General features: G+C 47.7%; 1 long non-coding RNA gene across 1 annotated transcript; it reads right to left on the bottom strand.

Moving 5' to 3' along the window:
• Nucleotides 1–2,748: 2,748 nt before the first annotated feature.
• Nucleotides 2,749–7,341, bottom strand: LOC134479404 (uncharacterized). The gene is made up of 2 exons (XR_010052719.1): nt 4,938–7,341; nt 2,749–4,514 (listed from the first exon to the last, which is right to left on the bottom strand). It is a non-coding gene; the product is annotated as an uncharacterized LOC134479404 (long non-coding RNA).
• Nucleotides 7,342–7,699: the final 358 nt, after the last annotated feature.

The following is a 7,699-nucleotide window of genomic DNA, read 5'->3' as shown; positions in this document are numbered from 1 at the left end:
AGGATCAGGGCAGACCCCTAAGATGAGATCTGAGAGATGGCTTGGTACGTAACGTTTTGCCCTGCAATATCCAGAACCTGAGTTTGATCCTCAGTACCAAAAAACAAAACAAAAAAACAAAACAAAAACATCCAGGCATGGTAACACATGCTTGCAGTCCCAACATTGGGGAGGTAGAGACAGGAGGACACCTGTGGCTCACTGGGCAGCCAGGTTAGGCTAATTGAGAAACGCTAGTGAGAAACGCTGTCTCAAAATAAGGTGGATGGTATTTCTGAGGCTATCTCTACATGTACCTCTGGCCTCTACATGTACCACATACTTGTATGTACACATGCATCTGAACACACATGTATACCTGCATATTAATGTGAGCTCTACACACACACACACACACACACACACACACACACACACACACACACAGGAAAAATGGGGAGGAGGAGGAGACAAAGAATGGTGTAATTGGTCACCTCTGCAATGTAATTGGTGTTGAGTGTTGACTTTTCCATGCCAAGGAGGAAAGGGACTGCCAAAGGCCCCAATGGTTGAGGTGCTGTACAAAGCCTCTGCTGTGTCAGCAAAAGATGCCTCATGTAAAGTCACACTTCCCAGGTCTTGTCGAGCTTAGCTAAGGAGGGCTATCTCTTTTGGGGTAGGCCAAGCAGTTCACATTCCCAGCTTGGTACTTATGACACTCAAGCAGGCCACTGGTACATTGTCACAGAGCCAGGGTCTAGTCATTGCACAAGGAGCCCAATCCCTCTGAGGCCAGCCAAAGCGAGAAGCATCCCAAGGAGCCACCCCAGCTCCATCTAAGCCTTTGCTTATTGGAGCAAATAATCCTCCCAAAGTTACTGGCAGCCAATAGGATGGCAGAGGACCAGGCTTTACAGAAGGCTCCTAACCATCTTGGCTCTCCACATCAGTATTATGCAGACTTCTGTAGAACTGGGGGTGTCCCACAAAGAGACAAGGGACAGTTACAGTTAGCACACAATGCTTTTTATTCTGGTTTCGGTGGAGAAATTCTACTGTCTGATCATGACTCAGCAAAAACATGACTTATTCAGACACAAAATGGTAAGTGTTAAATGAGTTGGGAGACCCAGAAGGTTCAGACATTGTATAGGGCAGGCCCTGGGGCCTGCAGGCCGAGATCTAATCTCTGAGAGGCCTTGGAAGGGAAAGAGGATGAGAAGACTTTTTAATGGAGGAAGGTCTGAGACTATCTCGGAGTATCTGTCTTCTCCGTTCAGCTTCATACAGTCAAGGCATAGAGGATCAATTCCAGGACGGGCATTCACAGTGCAGACTCACCTCACCATCTGGGAGTGGGGGGTGGGACATCTCCATAGGGTGATGGAGAAAGGTCACAGGCACAAGTTTAATGGCCTACAGTCAGGGCTGGGATGAGAACTCCTCTTGCCTTGTCTTTCCTTAATCTTCTCTTTTTACTCGAAGGGAGAGTAGGATAAAGTCCTCCAGTGCTGGAGTCAGATGGCTTTAGTGTGTAACCTGGAAGATTCCCCTGGTCTACTTGCCGTGTGACTCCTCTACGGTACTGAAGCGAATAGCTTTCTCAGACTGGACCAGCTTGCTTCTCCCTTCTGGGCCTGGGAATTAGCTCATTAGTATCCTCTTCAGCGTCAAGGGGATGGCTTGCCACAGGTACTGTCAGAAGAGCACCCGACATTTAACAAGTTCTACAGGGTGGGGTCCCCTTCTTCCCCCTCATCATGCACCTATGGCTGGTTAGCCGTGGACATCTGTCTATTTTGCTATAACCCCTGGCAGTCTCAGTGTGTTAGAGGAGTGTGGGAATCGGGCACTGGCCTGCGTCCTGCAGTGGGCCGTAAAACAGCGGCAAAGGGAGTGGCCAGTGCAGATAGGCCTGGAGATGAAAGGCAACCCGTTTTCCTTTCCAGAGTTCGGCTGTGTTCCTGAAGGCCTGCAGCTTCCTCTGTCCCTGCTGCTGGCTCTTTTTTTTTTTCTCTTCCCAGTTCCCCTCAGGGATATCTTAAGAGGCAAACTTCCAGCACTAACAGGAGGTCTTTTGTTCTCCTTTTCTCAAAGTGGACTTTAACCCAGTTACTACAGACTGAGTCACTGTGAAAACAAACAGATAATACTTGGTTTTTCTTAAAGGCTCTTCCATTCCCGTTGACTGAAAAGGGGGAACCTGACACTGTCTTGGGCCTTTAGGGCTCTTCTCCACCCCAATCTTTTAGAGACACAGCCTTCGAGAACCTTTCAGAACATGCTGGGGCTTGGCACTATGACTTGTTTTAGACTTTCATCTGATTTGGGGTGGCGTATGGACTTTGAGGAATCTGGGTATCCCAGTATAGTCCTGGTAGGGTTCATCCTAGTCTGAGGAGCACTTGTTATCCTCCTGGTCTGGACACAAGCTTACTTCTGGACTAGCCACCCTGGTTGGCACTTTAGATTCTTTATGTATGAAACTAGGGTGTGAAGACATTCTGATTTTATCAGGAGAGACTTTGCAGTTGACCCTTCTCTGCTAGAAGACTTTAGGACAAATTCACATGCTGTTTATAGCAGTCCCAGTCCATTCTCCAAAATCTTTATGGGCCCTTAGGAGTGGGGTAGGTGTCAGAGGAGAAAAACCCACTTCCTGCCCTCAGAAAGGCACACAGGTGAGCTGGCAAATGCAGGATCTTTTCATGAGGGTAAGATGGGTTTGTGTGAAGGGAAAGGGGCACCTAGAAATTGAGCTGAGCTGCTTGGGGGAAAGTAGGGTTTTAGGACAGGTGGGAGGAGTGAGGTAAGGGACCATGCCAAGTTTGGATTCATCACCATAAGGCTGTCTTTAATATTTCTCTACAAATTTTTGCTTACATGTTTAAGCAGACTTGAACCTTCTCTTTTGTAAAAAGAGAAGTCTCTAGAAGAACATGCTACCAGCTTTGGAACTCTTTTCTAAGATGTTTGACTACATCAAATATTAAGACATGCTTTAGGCCACCAGACATACTGCCCAAGGGTATAGCCTTGGTTCCCAGTGAACGGAATTCACATTCCCTAAGAGCTTGTCACCCTGTTTTTAACTCCCCAGATCTCAAGGGCCTTGGTCAACGCACTCATCACTCCTGCCAGGAAAAGCCAGTTCAGGTGCTTGGAAAATGCTGGTTCACATTAGCCCCAACATCTAGGTCTCCCTTCTATACACCATCCCCAGAATGCTTGGGTGGATTAATGGTCCTCCTCTGTGTGGCTGTGACTCACTCTTTACTATGTGACTTAAGCTCCATTCTCAAACACTCTCCTGGGCTGTAAGCTCCTAAGAGGGGACTATGCTAAAGTACTTTTGTTGTTTGTTTGTTTGTTTGTTTGTTTGTTTGAGATGGGGCCTAACTATATAGCCTGGCTACTTTGGAATTCACTATGTAAACTAAGCTGGCCTCAAACTCACAGATACCACCTGCCTCTGCCTCCTGAGTGCTGAAATGAAAGGCATGTGCCCCTAGACCCGGCTAGCTCTTTCAAACAATCTTTCCCAATGTTTGTTTCGTACACCCATAATGTGATCGATAGATAGTTGACGGTGTATTCTGTCCACTCTGACAAATAACAACAGAAATGTCACCTTCATCACAATTGACCATAAGAGGCTCAGGCCTGAGACTTCCCACTGGTCTCAACTCTATGTAGAAAGAGACTTCCTTTTCCGAGAAGCAACTCCCATTCGATCGTTTAGATTTGAAATCTGACTGATAGGATAATGGGAATCCAAGGCAAGACATATTTTTTTTTTTGAAGCTGATTTCAAGGGAGCTGGAGAGATGGCTCAGAGGTTAAGAGCACCAGCTGCTCTTCCAGAGGTTCTGAGTTCAATTCCCAGCAACCACATGGTGGCTCACAACCATCTGTAATGGGATCCGATGCCCTCTTCTGGTGTGTCTGAAGACAGCTACAGTGTACTCATATACATAAATCTTTGAAAAAGTAGAAAAGTGAACTTGATCTGTCTCAAGCTGATTGCTTTAGTGAACTCCAGCAATATTAAAGAAGTCAGCATCAGACTACTTCTCTGGGTCCAGACCGTAGTCTCCTTGCAGAGACTCGGCTTAGCCCGGTGGTTTCTATGCTGGGGGAATACTAGCCTCCATCTTGGCCTGACTTTCCTGGATTGGTTCTGAGAGGATCAGTGAAAAGTTTCCAGGAGCAGACAGTAGCTCTCAGTGACAGTAGCTGGTTGATTTCTTCTGAGAAAATGGGTATCTTGGTCTTCTGATGTGTGGCAGTGACAGACACAAGAGGAATTTTCCAATACGACCAGGGGGTGGCTTTTCCAAGGACAGGCTGACCAGGAGAAGCCATCATTTGACCATGATCCATACTTAGGTAATGTGGTACCCCCTGGAGCAGAAGAAGTGACTGGCTATCCCAGGAGGAAAGCTGTGTTCTCTCCACTTTCTAGTGTGTGTGGAGGTGTGCCACCAATGGGATTAAGAATTTCAAGACAGCTGGGTCATCTCAGTGCCATTTCCCTGTGGTGAGAAGAGACAAGATGTTGATTCTGTTTGGGAAGGAGGTGGCGGTGAAGGGCAGCTGAAAGCTAGACCGCTCTCTAAACTCTGTGACAGAAGTGGTATGCACAGGGCTTATCTACGCTGCACTGGCTTCCACAGTGGCCCAACTGTACCCCTCCATGAACTCATTCATTATTCCAGATGCTTACTGGGTTCCGCTCTACAGCTAACCCTGTCCTATGAACTGGACAAACAAAGCTGAATTGTCCCTCACCCTGGTTTGTTTGCTGGAGTTCCCTCCATCTTCCTCTGCAAGAGAAGGGCCATTGTTTTCCCAAGCTCCTTTCTTTCTCACAGCCACTGCTGAGTTTTCACAGGTCCCAGGGATTGGTGGAAAGACCTCTGAGAAGGGATGAATCACACTCGCGTTTGAAAACCCACCGAGGAGCTGTCAGTGCTTGCCGTTGTCCTCTTCAAACCCCTGGAAATACACTTAAGATTCCTCGGAGATGCTCACTGCTGGCTGGGAGAAGATGTGGCTCGAAACTGATGAATTCTCAGCGTCAGGTCAAATTCCCAAAACCTTCCAAAGCTCTTACTGCAGCAGAACATCCACCTTAGTGATGTGGAAGATGCTGGCACCGTGCGCATGGCGGGAAGGGTGGAGAATTCAAGGAAAGATGTGGGGTTAATAAGCAGGGGAGACACATCTGCTAGCCCCTCACATAACCTTTCTTTAATGATTTCCACCACTGATTTTGGAAAATACATGTCCATGGCAGAAAACTGGAAAAATAGAACGAATGCCTCTAAAGAAATAAATGTAAGTAAGCTTATCACCCAGAGACCATGCTGTGACCATCGTAGACAGGTTTTTGGAGTTAAAAAAAACAAAAACCCTACATGATGCTCTCCTTAAAAACTGTTGGTTCTGTGCGTGGCACTTCATAAATCACTTTCCCTTTAATGGTACGTTGTGTGAGTATTTCCCCACCAGCTCAGGTTTTCTTCTGATACAATTTTAATGACTACCCAGTATTCTATCTCACAGATGTTTAATTTAACTCACACCCTATCCTTGTGCCTGGCTTTAGTTTGTGTACCGTTTTCTTTGCCACTATAAATTACATGACGTAGACATGGAGGAGACTGACTCGGGCTGCTTTATTGTTCTGGTCATAAGTCATTTAGTCCTTCCTCAAAAGCCATCGGTCTCGTTAGGGGCCAGAGACACTTCTCAGAACAGAAGGATAAATTTAATCTATTCAAGCTAGAAGCAGCCAGAATGTGCTTATAAACCCACAGAAACACCCACCAATGTAAAAGGACAGTGGGCTCAATTCAGCACAACTCTATTCATAGATGCGTTAGTTCAGACAAGACTGATCTGTCCCCTTGGCTGATCTCCTCAAACCTGCCTGTCTCTCCTGCAGGATACACAAACAGCGTTATGTAGCTATAGAGGCCGAATGCTGGCGCAAAGTCCACTCATAGAAGTAGGAGTTGCAGAGGGAAGCATTTTTCCTGTTTAAGATTTTCACTTCCATTCTATCCGAGTAGAGGATCAGAAGGATGCTGGAATAAAATGCCAGGGCTCCAAGCATGCTTAGAAGTTGTGGCTCACCCAGGCAGAGAAGGAAAAGCACGGGCTCCCAGAACTGGCTGCACTCAGATCAGAGAATCTGGGGCAAAATCCAGGCTGTTGGTCTCTCTCCAGTGAAGCTTATCTGAAAGAAATCTAACTGCGTATGGGATGAGCCTCAAGACACCTCCTGTGTCTGTATTTTGGTCGTCTGGCTTAGTGCAAGCCAGAAAAGTGTGCTCTCTAGTGGAGGGGCAAGGGCAGCATTCCAGAGGCATAGAGTCTGTGTGGGGAGGTCTAGACATCAGCTCCCACTCTGTTGCCCACTCCTTCCCAACTCTGTTCGCATCCACGATGTTGGATGAAACCACTAAGGAGGAAACTGCTTTGCAAGGCAAATTCCAGACCCCTTTTGTCCTTTGCTGAGGTACAGAAAGTTGTAGAAGAGATGAGGAGAGGAAGGCTTAACGGAGAGAATGATATGAGGGGACTGGCATGGGAATGTATACAATGGCAGAGCGAAAAGAGCAATGGGCGAGAAAGACATGATGGTTCGTCTCTGCGCGTGCGCGTGCACACGCATGCACACACACACACACACACACACACACACACACACTCCCTTACCCTCTCTCCCTCCCTCACTCACAGTTTAATGGAGTTCTAAGAGAGGAAGCTGTGGGCCCAGCTGCTCATGAAAAGTCCTGGGGCGGGCTTTCCAAAGCAAGTGGGGGTGGAAACCGCAAGGGGGTCACAAGTTTCCCTGTAGGCCAACATTTTTGTCTCCACTCCAAAAGGTCTGCTCTTCTCAGCTGCTCTAATATGTCATCAGACAGCCCTGCACGGCCTGACAGTCCCATATACACAAACCCAGCGCCCAAATGAACCATTGCTTTCCCAAGCTGCTGAGGGTCTTCTGGGGGTTGGAAAGGGTTCATTCTGAGCAGATCCAGAGCTGGCTGATGAGCTCAGCCATCTCGTCTCTGGGGAAAGATTTACTGCGCCAGAACATGGCTGCCTTCCACAGCCCCACCCACTACCCCCATCTCCTCTTCCAAGCCTGAGGCTGGGATCGGGGAAGTTTATAGAAAGGCTGAAAATGGATCAATATTCCTGTCCTGAGTGACAAGAAGGAACTGTTCAGAGACCTAGGAAGACCCTCTTTTTGCCCACAATTGGATGACATTGATGCTATGGTCAAGCCAGACTAAAGATTCCCACCTTCAACCCGCCCAGGCGCACAGGACCTCCCAGTTGGCCTCTGGTGACAAAGAAGGGAGAGCCTGAGCCTGGTTGCCAAACATTTACACCCAGGATGTGAATTCCCTCTCTGTCCTATGAGATGTCATCTATCCCTGTCTACCAAGCCTCAGGGACAGGCTCTAACTAGTTCCTGCTATAGCTCTCTCTACTGTAAAGATGAGCTACCGTCTATCTGAGGCCTCTGCTCCTTTAGTGCCTTCGAAGCACGGAGAGGCTGATGGGAGCTTGAGAGCCCACCTGGACATCTGACCTCAGCAATGCTCCGCCTGGGTGTGTAAGATGTGCTACCTCATTTAGTGCCGCAGGGTGGGCACTTGCCACCTTTGCTTTAGATAGGGCTGTTAGTATCCAGGGAGGT

The sequence above is a fragment of the Rattus norvegicus genome, chromosome 6 (genome assembly GCF_036323735.1).
Source record: "Rattus norvegicus strain BN/NHsdMcwi chromosome 6, GRCr8, whole genome shotgun sequence".
Classification (NCBI taxonomy): domain Eukaryota; kingdom Metazoa; phylum Chordata; class Mammalia; order Rodentia; family Muridae; genus Rattus; species Rattus norvegicus.
Note: the sequence above shows the minus strand (reverse complement) of the source record. Positions and strands in the feature narration are given on the sequence as shown.